The 15,602-nt window shown below is 37.5% G+C and overlaps 2 pseudogenes; one reads left to right on the top strand and one right to left on the bottom strand.

Moving 5' to 3' along the window:
* Positions 1-1,631: 1,631 nt before the first annotated feature.
* LOC117097359 lies at positions 1,632-2,453 on the top strand (annotated as a pseudogene).
* A 1,782-nt stretch (positions 2,454-4,235) lies between these two features.
* LOC117097998 lies at positions 4,236-4,740 on the bottom strand (annotated as a pseudogene).
* Between the last annotated feature and the right edge of the window lie 10,862 nt (positions 4,741-15,602).

Consider the following 15,602-nt stretch of genomic DNA (forward strand, 5'->3'; position numbering starts at 1 on the left):
CCACATTCTTTACAGACTCATTGCTTGATCGGCATTTGAATTGGTTTCATACTTTTGCAATTGTGAATTGTGCTGCTATAAACATGCATGTGCAAGTGTCTTTTTTATGTAGTGAGTTCTTTTCCTCTGCGTAGATACTCAATAGTGGAATTGCTGGAACAAATAATAGATCTACTTTTAGTTCTTTAAGGAATTTCCATACTGTTTTCCATAGTGGTCATACTAGTTTCCATTCTGACCAGCAGTGTGAAAATGTTCCCTTTTCACCACATCCATGACAACATCTATTATTTTTTTGATTATGGCCATTCTTGCAGGAGTAAGATGGTATTGCATTGTGATTTTGATTTGCATTTCCCTGATAGTGATGTTGAGCATTTTTCCATATGCTTGTTGGCCATTTGTATAACTTCTTTGGGAATTGTCTAGAATCCCAGCACTTTGAGAGGCTGAAGTGGGTGGATTGCTTGAGCCTAGGAGTTTGAGTCAGACTGAGCAGCATAGTGAAACCATATCTCTACAATTGAGGCCTTGTTCCTCATAATTTGGAACTTACCTTCAGATTTGACCAAGTCAGGTATAGTTAATCCATCCCAATGGGAAAAAGATCAAAACAACAAAAACAAGAACAAAAACAGGAACAAAAAAATAAAAAATATAGTTAAGCAAAACAATTGCACAATTTATACAATTTTTGGGCTTTCTAATGGTAAGAAGAAATTAAGACAAGCTGTTTGTTAATCGTACATTTTAGTCATTAAGGTGCATTCCCAAGACAAACTCCAATTAAGCTACTTACCTAGGAATGGGGCTCAGGCTGAAGACTACACTCTACCATCCTGGAAGCAAGAAAAAACTAAAACTTGTCTTCCCTGTTAGAAGTGAGCTGAAACTCCAAATAAGAGTTGCCTGCTTTCACTCTTCATGGAAGCAAGAGAACTCACCTGCCTTGTTGGAAGTGAGTAAAACTCCAGAAAAAGAATTGTATGGCAAAATGAACCTTAGACCTCAACCAAATTTTGGGAGATCAGGGATTCTCTGGAGGGGATGCTCCTGGACTTCAGCAAATTGTCCTATTGATTTGAACAGTAAAGATAGCTCAGGCTGGTACCAAGTACTGATATGAGATTTATCCAAAGTCAGGGTAACTCTACTCATAGTCCCTTTGTGGTCACGAGGTTGTAAACCACGAAGTATCTAAGCCAAGTCTCAGTAAATTTTAGAAGTTTATTTTGCCAAGATTAATTAAGAACAATGCCCAGGAAAAAGAACATGGAATGACAGGACAATCTGTGTTCCGTGCCTTTCTCCAAAGATGATTATGAAGGCTTAAGCATTTAAAGGGGAAAAGCAGACTGATGGGGACAATTCATATTGTACAGTGAAAAATGCATAGTTTTTTTTTTTTCCATTAACAATAGGAAAAGAGGCATGGAAAAAGCATATGACTTACTTAAGTTTATCCAAAAAATCTGTGGTGGTGCTGAGTCTTCCCATACCTATGGAATTGTTTCTCAAAGAACCTGCTGGTCTCTGCTATCTTGACAAGACCTCACTGTAGTTTTGTGAAATTTATCATGTGTTTCATTTATTTAGAACTGTGGCCTTAATAGCTGTACATTGGTAAAGTTATGGTATTCCTATGCAGAAAAACAGAAAACTTCCCAGAGCAGAATACCATCTATTCCTGTAAGAAGATTTTCCTTTGAAAGTTGATCTCTAATGCTTCTGATGCCTTAGACAATATTTTCTGAGAGTATGACAGAATTCTTCAAGTTGGACAGTGGTAAACAGCTGAACAGGGACATCCCCCTAACCCTCATGAAAACAGCCTGACTTTGAACAAGAGAAGGAAATCACCAATGATGAGGCATTGGCATGACCAAGGCTTATCTCACAAATAATTTGGGAACTATTGACAAGTTCTGTCATAAAGCATTTATGGAGGTTCTTCAGGCTAGTGCAGACATATTCATGATTAGGCAAATAGTTTGGTGTTTACTTTTATTCTGCCTATCTGGTGACTGATAAAGTGGTTGTGATCATAAAGCATAGTGATGATGAACAGTATGCCTGGGAGTCTTCTGCTGGGGATTCCTTTAATGTATATACTGACCATGTTGAGCTCATTGGTAGTGGTACCAAAGTAATCCTCTGCCTTAAAGAAGACCAGACAGAGTACTTATAAGAGAGGTGGGTCAAATAAATAGTAAAGAAGCACTTGAAGTTCATAGGCTATTCTATTACCTTTTATTTGGAAAAGGAATAAGAGAAGTAAATCACTGATGATGAGGCTGAGGAAGAGAAAGGTGAGAAAGAAAAAGAAAAAGATGATGAAGAAAAGCCCAAGATTGAAGATGTGGCTTCAGACGAAGAGGATGACAGTGGTATGGATAAGAAAAAGAAAACCAAGGCTGGATGCAGTGGCTCATGTCTGTAACCCCAGCACGTTAGGAAGTCAAGGTAGGTGGATCACTTGAGGTCAGGAGTTCAGGACCAGCCTGACCAACATGGTGAAACCCCATCTCTACTAAAAATATGAAAATTAGCTGGACATGGTGGCCAACACCTGTCGTCCCAGCTACTTGGGTGGCTGAGGCAGGAGAATCACTTGAACCTGGGAAGTGGAGGTTGTAGTGAGCCAAGATCACGCCACTGTACTCCCGCCTGGGCAACAGAGTGAGATTCCAAAAAAAAAAAAAAAAAATGCTGCAAAAGGTTAGCTAAGTTAAAAAATTTCTAATTAACATATGGCAATTAAAATAACTCCTTAGGTGATGAAAGTAAGATGTGTTTTTGGTAAAGGGAAAGAAAGGTAATTTTTGTCCCAAAGTGGAATGACTGGCTGTTCCAAAACTAGAAAGAAAGAAGACTGTAGAAGGCTTGTGGAAGATTAATCTTAAAAAATAAATTTTATGTGTGATCACATTGGCTAAAGTTAGAAGAGAAGTTTTCTAAGTTTTTCTAAAACTGAACATTAATTTCAAAGGTATACGTTGATAGAAAACTATAATTTGGTTCTCTCTGTTAAAACAAGATTTTTCTTGGAGTGTTGAGCTGCTGTTAATGGCAAATAATGAAAGGTTTTTCTTTACCTTTCAGATAATTGGTCTAGGAAAAAATAATGTGTTTTATCATAATAGTTCCCTGTGTTTTATGTTGCCTTTATTAAGCCTTTGATTACTTAAGACAGTTGAGTCCTCTCTATTAAAGAACTCACGTTTTTCTACAAGTAGGCATTTTTAAAAAGAAATATATAACTCTGTGTTTGCCTTTTTCTTTTCTTTTTAAGACAGAGTCTTGCTCTGTCACCCGGGCTGGATTGCAGTAGCATGATCATGGCTCACTAGCAGCCTCAACCTCCTGGTCTCAGGTGATCTTTTCACCTCAGCCTCCCAACTAGCTAAGAATACAGGTGTGTGCCACCATGCCTGGCAAATTTTTAATTTTTTTGTAGAGATGAGGTTTTGCCATGTTGCTCTGGGGTTTGTTGTTGTTGTTGTTGTTTGTTTTTAGTGATAAGGCCTTGCTCTATTGCCCAGGCTAGAACACAGTGGTATGATCATAGTTAAGTGTAGCCTTGAACTGCTAGGCACAAGCAATTCTCCTGCCTCCCAAGTGTTTAGGACTATAGGGGTATGCCACTGTGCATGGCTAATTTTTCTTTTTTTTTCTTTTTTTCTTTTTTTTTAGAGACAGCATGTTGCCATATTGCTTAGGCTGGTCTTGAACTCCTGGCCTCAAGGGATTCTCCCACCTCAGCCTGCCAAGGCGCTGGGATTATAGAGTGTTATAAAGTGTTTGCCTTTTAAAGTCTTTTCATTATCACTGTGGTTAAATGAGTGCCTATTATCTCACAGTGACCTGTAATTCTATTTTTTTTTTTTTTTTTGAGATGGAGTTTTGCTCTTGTCACCCAGGCTGGAGTATTATAGCACAATCTCGGCTCACTGCAGCCCTCTGACTTCTGGGTTCAAGCGATTCTCCTGCCTCAGTCTCTCGAGTAGCTGGGATTACAGATGTGCACCACTCCACCTGGCTAATTTTTCTATTTTTAGTAGAGATGGGGTTTCACCATGTTGGCCAGGCTGGTCTCAAACTCCCGACCTCAAGTGATCTGTCCTCCTCAGCCTCCCAAAGTGTTGGGATTACAGACATAAGCCACCATGCCCGGCCAATACTGGTTCTTTTAAAAGCACATATAAATTCACAGTATTTGAAGTGAAAGGTCTAGATTGGGAGTTTATCCTCTGACACATTATTTAATAATTAAGTCTTTCTTCTCAGCCGGAGTCCTCTCAAGCTGACATATATATTGCAGAATATTCAGTTATCTTTTTTCTCTGATTGCTTCTTCCTTTCAGCTTCCAGTTTTTGTTGTTTTGCTTCCAACCTTTTTCTTTGTTATATTTTCACTCCAACAAGTGTTAGGCAGATAATTAATGTTTTCGCTGCCAAGATGTACAGCAGCAGGTGCACGTGTTCGAGAATCTTCCAGTTCATGGTAGACCAACTGTGAATTCACTCCTGATCAACACAAACCCCCACCAGACAAGTACATGAGAGGCAGCTGGAAGGTCAAGTCTAAGGAGCTGGAAGGTCTGATTGCTCCTGACAGCGGAGCCTCCTGTGCCTGGCTGCACACAAACCATCCAAATTGATATTTAAGAGGATATAAATCCATTGGTAAATGTGGACTGATAGAGAGTTTTCCTTCCTGAGTCATTAAAATTCCCATTATTAAAAGCTTTGCACTCCATGACTTATAATGAAAGAGGTAAAATGATCCAAATTGTGAAAAAATATTGGTGTTGTGACTGTTCTAAAACTGTTAACATGGTTTATGACCAGTATTTGGCTTGTTAAACCTGTAATTCCGAGAAGACACTTGATACAGATTGGCTCTGTGTCCCCACCCAAATCTTATGTTGAATTGTAATTTCCAATGTTGGGGGAGGGACTGGTGGGAGGTGATTGGATCATGGGGGTGGATTTCTACTTTACTGTTTTTGTGATAGTGAGTGAGTGAGTTCTCACAAGATATGGTGGTTTAAGAGTATGTAGCCCTTCCTCCTTCACTCTCTCTCTCCTGCCACCATGTGAAGATGTGTTTGCTTCTCTTTCGCCCTTCCACCATGATTGTAAGTTTCCTGAGGCCTCCCCAGCCATGCTCCTGTACAGCCTGTGGAATTGTGACTCCATTAAACCTATTTTCTTCATAAATTACCCAGTCTCACGTAGTTCTTTATAGCAGTGTGAGAATAAACTAATACAACAGCCAATACATCAGGTACATTTCTGCTACCTGATGAGCCATTTGAGCATTTCATAGAGGGATTTCATTCAATTGCCATTTTCAGTGCATGTTTTCTGGTTATGTAGCAGCTTTCCCATGAAGGAAAGCTGATGCCATTATAGTAACTGAAAGGTTATTAGAATGTGTATTTCTCTCATGGGGCATTCCTGGAAAAATCTCCAGTGATAAAGGTACTTATTTTACTGGACAAGTTGTAAAACTGTTAAGTAAGATACTAGAAATACAATGGCATTGGACAAAGCCAACTAAATTAATTAGATTGCCTTGGTTAAAGGTATTGAGTATTGATGGAATTCAGATTCACTTCCACTGGAAAAATATAAGTTGAACATAAGTAGTTTTGCTTTTTGCTCACACTCTTACCTAGGTAAGAACCTAACCAAAAGGGGGAAATTATTGAGCAAAAGTATGAGAGGTGACTGCTTGTGCTGAGGTCTTGCACTTTGCTCCAACAGATCAGACCAAACCAAAATGAAGTCACTCATACTAAATGCCACATAACCAAATGGAAACTTTAAAGAAGCAGATAAATCCCAAAACAGATCAGTGTTTTTATCCCCCTGAAAACAAGAGATTTTAATCTACCTGAGTCAACAGAGCAAGGAAGTACTACCTGCTTTAACCCTTCCAGAAGTGACTGAGGTGGCCTGATGTTGATGAATCAGGTTTTTCCCCTTATTGTTCTGTTTATTTGTCCCCACTTTACAAAATTCATTGTTTTGCTATTTCCCAATGGGATTTGAGACCAAATAAATCCATTATAATGGTGACAGAGCGTGACATCAGTGCCTAAACTTTTGGTCAACATCTCAAAATTGAGAAGTTGACCCAAAGGGCAGAATTATTAAATTAAGTTCAGCCTAGAGCTGCTGCTGTGTATATTTTAAGTTTGTCCTAAAGGTTTCTCCATATAGAGTAAACTGCAATCTAACTTGTGTCAACGGACTGTAATCCACTCTTGTAAAAAGTGGCTGAGTCTCAGCCAATCACAGCAGTTGAGTTTCAGTCAATTATAAGCAGCCAACTGTAAAGATGAAGTTGAATTACGGTGAACACTGAATTCTAACCAATCTGGATGTCACTGTACCTCATTTTCATTTTCTGTATATCACTTTTCTATGGCTGTAAATATAAACTGCACATGTGATGGGGCAGAACATTTTGAACCATTTTGGTCCAGACTGCTGCCTGATTCTAGAATCACAAATAAAAACCCTAAGATCTATAAAACCAGATTTGTTGTAATTTTATCTTTTAACAATTCTTATGAAGTCCATAGTAGGACAATTGTGTACTAAAATCTGATAATAGATGTGACTGTTACTGAGGCTCCTGTGTAAATTCAAGGGAAAAACAAGGAGCACATTGTAGGTGCTCAAAAATTTTAAAATAAATGTAATTCAGAGAAATATTGGCCATTTACAGCAATTTGGGCTTATTATATTCATAATTTTCTGGATAATTAAAAATAATGTAAAAAGCAAAGTAGAAGCCCTCTTATCTGATTCTATATTTGGTCTTGTCACCATGAAAAACTATGCTTAGACTTGCAGATAAGTAATTTGGGTTTACTTAAAGATTAATAAACCCAAATTTTCTGCCCTCCTTTGGTGAGAATTCCAGGCAGTTGTCAGCATAAAACTTTTATACCATATATTGAGGTCATTAATGTAAAAACAGTGTACTTTTAAGGGTCAAAAGTTTGCACAAATATTCCCAGGTGTCAGAGCCAGAGACCACAGACAGACTTTTTGTATTTCAGGTCATGTGGACCGAAGTTCATTTTAGAATCAGGCCATATATACATTCCACAGAAGTTTTTATCTAAATACACATGTATATAAAAAATGAGCATCTAAAGAAAAAAACCCTTTAGTGTTAGTGAATCAAAAAAGTACATTAAGTGGAGAATCATTCAAAAGGTAATAAGTACTTAAAATATTTTACTTTAGAATAAAATATACAAATGAATATATGAATATTTTACCAATCTTTTGATAGAGAGTGAAGGCTTTTTTTTTTTTTTTTTTTTTTTTTAGATGGAGTTTTGCTCTTGTTGCCATGCTGGAGTGAAATGACGTGATCTTGGCTTACTGCTACTTTCACCTCCAGGGTTCAAGTGATTCTCCTGCCTCAGCCTTCCAAGTAGCTGTGATTACAGGCATGTGACACCATGCCCGGCTAATTTTGTATTTTTAATAGAGATGAGGTTTCACTATGTTGGTCAGGCTGGTCTCAAACTCCTGACACCATGTGATCCACCTGCCTCGGCCTCCCAAAGTGCTGGGATTACAGGAGTGAGCCACCTTGCCCGGCTGGTTAAGGCTTTTATTAAAAATTATTTTTAAGTAGTTTGCTGATGTGAGACTTTTAGGTTTAGAATTTTTTGAAGTTTTTATTACTTCTATTTTCTATATATTTTTTTTTTTTTTTTTTTTTTTTTTTGAGACGGAGTCTTGCTCTGTCTCCCGGGCTGGAGTGCAGTGGCCGGATCTCAGCTCACTGCAAGCTCCGCCTCCCGGGTTCACGCCATTCTCCTGCCTCAGCCTCCGGAGTAGCTGGGACTACAGGCGCCTGCCACCTCGCCCGGCTAGTTTTTTGTATTTTTAGTAGAGACGGGGTTTCACCATGTTAGCCAGGATGGTCTCGATCTCCTGACCTCGTGATCCGCCCGTCTCGGCCTCCCAAAGTGCTGGGATTACAGGCTTGAGCCACCGCGCCCGGCCTATTTTCTATATTTTATAGTTTTCTTGTCTGTGTAGTTTCAAAAGAAAGTCTTTTTCCCCAATTACCTTTCCTGAAGTCATCCCAAAGTATCCAACCTGGTTTTCTTTAAAAACATTTTCTTTCTTTTCCAATGAATAATTCCTTTGCATGTTATTTAATTAGATAAATTTAAAACAAGTACAATTGACATAAATAGTTCAGGATCAAACGACTGATGCTTGGAAAACGGGCACATCATTCAGTGACAGCTAGGGAGTGGAAGCACATCAGAGCCTACCTGCTTGGTCCCAAGACTTCCTCTTGTTTTGTGAGTCTATGTTTCAAAGCAGGAGTGAAGAGCACTTGCTAGATAATTAATTGATGGTCAGTTGAAAGAGACTCTATTTTACAAAGTTTTTGTTTGAGTTACCAGCACCATAAAAGGAACAGCATTTTATTGTGAATTATTCATATTGTCTATTAATACCAACCAAGTTTTCAGGTGCTTGTCTTTCCCTTACTAAAATGTACTGATATAAATTTGCCTAGCAATAGAGGGCAATTTGTGTTTGCTAAATGATTTGGTTCAAATTATTTCACATGCAACTTAAAAATATTTATGAATTAATTTAAATGCCTATTCCATCACAAGAGGGCACTCATGCCCCATTTTTAAAGCAAGTTCTATTTCAGGCATCAATTCTGGAGGAATTAAAACTGAAATAAAATTTAGACCTACATATACATTGAATTTCAACTTCAGTAAACTGTTTTCTGTCTGATGTAACTGGGAATTGGTGATTTGGTTTATGCAAATACAGAAATTTTTAATGCATATAATATTAAAAAATAATTTTCGCAGACAGAATACAAAAATATGCAAAATTTGCCATGCTAAACAACATTTCATTTTTTGATGAGTCATCCCAAGTCTTCATTAATTTAAAATGAAATTACTTCATTGATTGTGGAATTATTGAAATGAGATTTCTAATAATTTATCACACAGTCAATCAACATCATTGAACATTTACTCTTTGATGTTTCTGTTCTTTAGACAAGAGATTTTGCTGTATTTTGCCATTCATTTAAAATTGTGGTTTATAATTGTAGTTTGTATTAGTTATCTGTTGTTGGCTAACAAATTACTCCAAAATATAGTGGTTTAAAGGAATAATCATTCATTATCTTATAATTTCCGAGGGTCAGGAATCTGGGAGCAGTTTAGTAGGGTGCCTCTGGCTCAAAGTCCCTCACAGGTAGCAGTCAAGCTCTTGGCTCGGGCTGCAGTCATTTTAAGGTTTAACTGGGGCTGAAGGATTTGCTTCCAAATTTACTCACATGGCCCCCTACACAGGGCAGCCTGGCAAAACAGAAATTGGATTCCTTCAGGCCAAATAATCTAAGGAGGAGCAAGAGAGAGTATCCAAGAGGAAAGCTACAGTCTCTTTGTAGGCTAATATTCAAAGTGACATCCCATTATTCTGCCATATTTTGTTAGAATGAGTCATTAAGTCTACCCATACTTAAAAGGCTGAGGGTTACACAGGGCCGTGAATATTAGGAGATGGGAATTACTGGGAACCAACAGAGTAGCTGTTATTACATAACTGGATAAAGAAAGCATCATGTAAAGACAGAAAAATCCCCAGGTAGATAGGATTGAGTATTAATATTTTGTCAGTAAATAAATTTGAACATGACAGAGTTATAGTATTCAAGATTTTAACCAGAATAGGATTAACACAAATATTTGAATTTGAACTCAAGTTATTCTTTATTTTCTTCTTAAATCATATTTGCCTGGCAAAAATAAATAAGCAAAGAAACAAATAGGTAGAATTAGTAGCAAAAATTGTTAAGATGCAAAAGAAAATGGAATTCAAAATGTTAAATTTGGGATTGACAATATGGAGAGGACTAGGTGGTGCTAGAACTGCTTTTTGAGTCCATGTTCTGTAGCCACGGCCAGCCCTAGGTTATGGTATGATATATAATGTGCAAAAATTGGTGACCAGTGCAAAGGTTTCCTTGTGTTCCTGAAAGGAAACCCATATACCAAGAAATTCCTTGGTTTCTTAAATAATGGGTAAGGCAGTTGGTTGTTTTATTACTTTACTAGGACCTTTATTCTTCTTCTCGGGTTCTCCTTCCAGGGAATCCAGTTGTCACTTGTTCACCTTTACTGTAAAAAGAATGGATGGATTTTGCTAGTTTTGTAGTGCCCTGATACCTGGTCATTTGAGTATTAATTTCATGTTAACTTTGCAACTTTCCCAAGTATAGACTAAAATATGTTGTTTAGCTATTCTACTATTTAAGTGTTTATTTAAAAATGTTCATTTTATTTATTTTTAAAATAGATTATACATTGCCATAAGACAAAATTCAAGAGTTTCCAAAAGGTGGATTTTAAAAGTTTCCCTCTCCTACCTCTCATCCCCTCAGCTTCCTCCCTATTTACCCGTGTTTAGGATATCCTTTCTTAATTATTAGTTACTTTCTTTTTCTCATGCAAACAATGGTATTCTTTTTTTTTTTGAGACGGAGTCTCGCTCTGTCACCCAGGCTGGAGTGCGGTGGCCAGATCTCAGCTCACTGCAAGCTCCGCCTCCCGGGTTCACGCCATTCTCCTGCCTCAGCCTCCCGAGTAGCTGGGACTACAGGCGCCCGCCACCTCCCCCGGCTAGTTTTTTGTATTTTTTAGTAGAGACGGGGTTTCACCGTGTTAGCCAGGATGGTTTCGATCTCCTGACCTCGTGGCAAACAATGGTGTTCTATATACAATCTTCTGCTCTTGTTAGTTAACAATGTATCGTGGCATTCTTGCCTTATCAGCACATAAAGTGCTTCTTCGTTCTTATTTAATGGATACATACTATTTCATTGTAAAGATGTACCATACTTTTGTTCTGCTCTTTGTCAATAGACTTTAGGTTTCCAATTATTTGCTTTTCATTATTACAATAAACTTGTTCATGAATTGTATTTTTATTTTTAAAATTTTAATTATTATTAATCTTTGATATTTCAAGAGGCAGATTTAAGGATTTTATAGTGTCTAAGGGTCATTATAGTATCATGATAATTATCAGTGTATATCAATATATAGAAGCCATAGTTATTAAGGCTGAATTTTGAGTGATCTTAATATACACCTTAAATTTTACCCCTTTCCTTGCTGTTTATTGGAAACATTTTTAGTCATATAAAAAAGTTGAAATAATAGTGTAATACATACCCATATACCTATCACGAGATTCAAAATTTATTAATAATTTGCCATATTTTCCTTTAATTTCTAATCCATATAAAATCTCCACGTATCAGTTTGTTTACATGTATTTTTATCACACTTTTCCACAAAAAATAGAGAGTAAAATGCATAGGGAGATAAAATTTTGGCTATTTGAAGTTTCTATTTGTTCTGGAAAAAAGAAAGAGCTTTATTATACTTATTCTCAGCAAAAAGATTTACTAAACTATCCAAGCCTTATAATGTTCTCAGCTAACTAGTATTTGGCACTATACAATGTTTAAATGATAAGGGCTCCAGAAACTTAATGTAATGGCCTTAGGGACAAAGCAAGTCCTAGATGTCCCAAAGAGTCTGTATTTTTTCAACTTTTCTTTCTTTCATATTAATTTCGTGTAACATTTATTATGCACTTAGTCCATACGAGATATTTTTCTAATTAACAGGTACACATTAACTAATTTAATCCTTACAACAAATCTAAGAGATATTATTATTATTATTTATCCCCCTTTTACAGATGAAGAAGTGGAAGCTCATATACAGGAGACAAAATGACAGGAAACTAGTGTCTTGGCAAGGGAATCCACTTCTTTATCTACTCCTAAATCCTTAACAATAATCTAGATTCAGAATGGGCACCCTTGTTACTGACACTTGTTGAAGTGGGTTAGAAATCAAAAGAAATGTAACAAGATGTGTTATCTGAGGTGCAAACAGATGCTGGTGGATGGAGTTAGGGGATCCTCCTCTGTAGCCCTAAACCATTTACATAAATTGATTCACATAGGGGCTGAGTTACCATTTAATAATTTTTTGGGGGAACTCCACCATTTAATAACGGTTCATACATAAATTTGGGCAAATCAAGGGAGAGGATCACAGTGGAAATCAGATTGTAGAGACCATGACCAAGAAGCCAAGACAGAATTCATTAGAAGAGAGGATGATGTCTGCCAGGTTGGGCAATGCTTAGTGATAGTGCCCACATCTTGAAGAGGTTCCAGTAGCATTGTAGACAGAGGTCAAACCTTGATTTGTGTATCCCAGGAGAAGGTGGCCATGTTACTAATTGCTGACACATTGAGATTCAAGCAAGCTTATTGTGGTATACTATGAGTATAATATAGAATGAGTGGTCTCTACATGTTGCAAAAACATCAATGTCATCTCTTGTGAGCAGTGTTTTTCTGGTTACACTCACAATAAAATGATTACCCAGTATGGGAGAAGAGTTCTATGTTAGAGTGAGCCTCTGATGGAGTGTTGAGGCTTGAGGCTGTGAGTTCTAGGTCTGGATATCTGTAGTGGCTAGTAATAAATTAGGACTGACCCATGGGCCAGTGAAAGCATGACAGGCCAGGTCTCGCTAACACAGGCCTCCATTACAGATGTCCCAGCACTGAATAACTAGGTTAAACATTGAAAGCTGATCGAGCCAGTGCCCTCATACAAAGGCTGGAATGTAACAAAAAGCCACCAGGAGTTTTGCCTAGGCCTTTCCTGGGCCTTAAAGTGTGACAAAATTACAAAGGATTTCTTAACAGGACCCATTTAGGATTAAACAAGTTTCATTGGGGGTCTGAAGAAACTCCCCAGGCCTCCACAAACAAGTTTATTGGAGGTCTGAAGGAACTCCCCAAACCTCTGTGATTTGGCAGGAGACAAGATAAGGGTAATCACCACAGCACCTGGACCCATTTAGATTAAGTAAACTTACTGAGGATCCAGAAGAATGTCTTCAGGACTCAGACCCTAGTTATAGATTAAAATAAGTTAATCACTTATGTCTTTAGATGAACGCATGCTTACATGTAGACATATAGTTTAGAAGGTATATCAGCTCTGGAAAACTTGGTAATTTTGAGTTGGTCTGACGATAACTTCCAGGCCTTCTCCTTGTAATCAGTTACGGAAATAAGAACTCTCTTCCTCCTCAGTTCATCTGCATCTTGTTACTGGGCTGTGAAAAATAGCAACCCGACCCTCAGTTTGGTCCGGGAACAAAAGCACTCCTGATTCCTCTCAGAAATTCTTGAAGAGAATGGACTTCCTGCATTTAAGGATATGAGGACATGCAGATTTGTAATTCTTTCTACACTTTCATGTAGAAGTTTACATTCTCACTGGGAGATAGATAAATGATATAATCTATTTGATTAAGAGGGTATCTGTAACATTATGAAATATGTTGCTTATCTCAGAACACGTCCCTCTGGTGGCCAAGACCCTTTAAGGCTCTGGAGTAATAGGGAAGCAGGAATGTTTGGCTCTTAGAATTTAGAGGAGGTATCATTTACCTCATGAGTGTGCATACAGTGGTAGTCAGTCAGTGCCCCAGTCCAAGCCTGATTCAGATAGTGACATCTTCACAAAGATTCTACTGAACACAATATGATAATGTCTTTTGAGTTGTTTCCCAAATAAAGCCTCTCCCATTATCTTAGACATGTAACAGAGGATCAGAAGAAGTGTTCTGTTATTTGCAGGGGTTTTGTCTTATCTTTTAATATTCTAAATAGGGCACTGTGAAACTGTCATGCTCCATGCCATACTTAAAACATCCTAAATTACCTAGATTTTATATATTAGAGAGAGGACATACTACATCTTTCCTAATCTATGTGATCACTCACAAGGAAAGGTCTGTAACCAGCCCCAGCAAGGACACCTTCACACCCTGGCAGATGGATTCTAAACTGATTAGTTGGGAATGAAAAAATCAATAGGGAATGCATTATGCAAATACGGGCTATTCAAGGTTACCCTGCCTGGAAGAGATAAAGTTAGATACTTGACAGAGAAAGGGAGAGGGGTGGGAGCAGATAAGAGATTCACTTGGATTATATTTTGATATTAGTCCTCCTTATCATTAACATCAGGCCTTTGCAACTAGAAATTGCTAATATGCCATATATGTTACATCTGAGTTTTAAATTGATTTTTTATTTTAAAAGACTGATTTATATATGACCACAGTGCATGCAACGTGAGGCAGAATTTGATTATAAACTGAAGATTTAATATTCTGTAGGAAATGTTTTGTTGAAGATCCTTGCAGATTCATGAGAGCATTTCTATATTTTTTTGAAGATCATTTGAAAATAAAAAATAAGATTTATGATGAGCTTTTGAACATGTTAATTTCATGGCATTAATGTGAGACTTTGTGATGGCTTTGTAATATGTTGATTAGTCTCATTGACATTTTCCGGAATTTCTTTTTCTGTATATTTCTGGTTAGGGTAAGTCACAAGAGAGATTTTTGTGCAAGATTGGTAGGATGGAAGTGAAGCAGTAGCCATTTTATAGCTCATACACATTGCTGCTTATTTGCTGGTTTACACTGATGCTGTGAGGCAGCAACAGAGTTGCCACTGCTCTGCCTTTCCCAGATTTTTCAGTTTCTCTGACTTTTGGGACAAGTATGTTTAGCTTTTTGATCAAGAGCCCTAGCTTCTGTAGGACACCTATGCTACCAGTGCCAGAGGCAACAAGAAGAGACATGGGTTTCAGCCTGTCCTTGCAGGGGACCCACTCATTCTTGAGTTCCAGTTTGTTCTTGCACACCCCACTCTGCGTTCATCCTCCCTTCCTGACTGCTTACCCTGTAGACCTCAAGCTTCAGCAACAGATTTGGAGACATCAGCCTTATGAAGACTGCTTAACCAGCTTGCACAATACCCTCATTAAATCTCTTCACATAAGTGGTTCTCAAATGAGGGTGATTTTGATACTCAGGGGGCATTTGGCAATTCTGGAGACATTTTTCATAATCATGATGGAGTGGGGAGATTAAGGGGAGCAGATGTGAGGGTTGCTACTGGCATCTGGTGGGCAAAGTCTAGGTATATGGCTAAATATCCTACAGTGCACAGGATAGGAGCTCTTCCTGCAACATGAAATAATCTGGTCCAAAATAGTAATTTTGGAGGTTGAGAAACCCACAGGGTTTTGGACTGTATAATTTTTTTTATGGAGCTCTGATTCTGCTTTCCTGATTAAACCCTAACTGATACTGATATTTTAAAATATAAACTTCAAAATATTTTACCAATTTTCTCCTTGTCAGCAAAATTACATTTTTGTCAAAGACCAAAAAGATGAAAACTTTTAATGAACATATACAACTATCAATTTATAATGACATATTTGCAGCTATAGAGTATGGTCAGATTGTAATCTTATTGAAACACACACTGTATTATAAAAGTCACAAAAGTTCTCTGCCAAAGTATTTTTTAAAATTAATAGACTTTTTTAAAAATAGCAATTTCAGGTTTACAGAAAAACTGAGGGGAAAGTACAGAGTTCCATATATCA

This window comes from Trachypithecus francoisi, unplaced genomic scaffold (assembly GCF_009764315.1).
Source record: "Trachypithecus francoisi isolate TF-2019V2 unplaced genomic scaffold, Tfra_2.0 Lachesis_group15, whole genome shotgun sequence".
Classification (NCBI taxonomy): Eukaryota; Metazoa; Chordata; class Mammalia; order Primates; family Cercopithecidae; genus Trachypithecus; species Trachypithecus francoisi.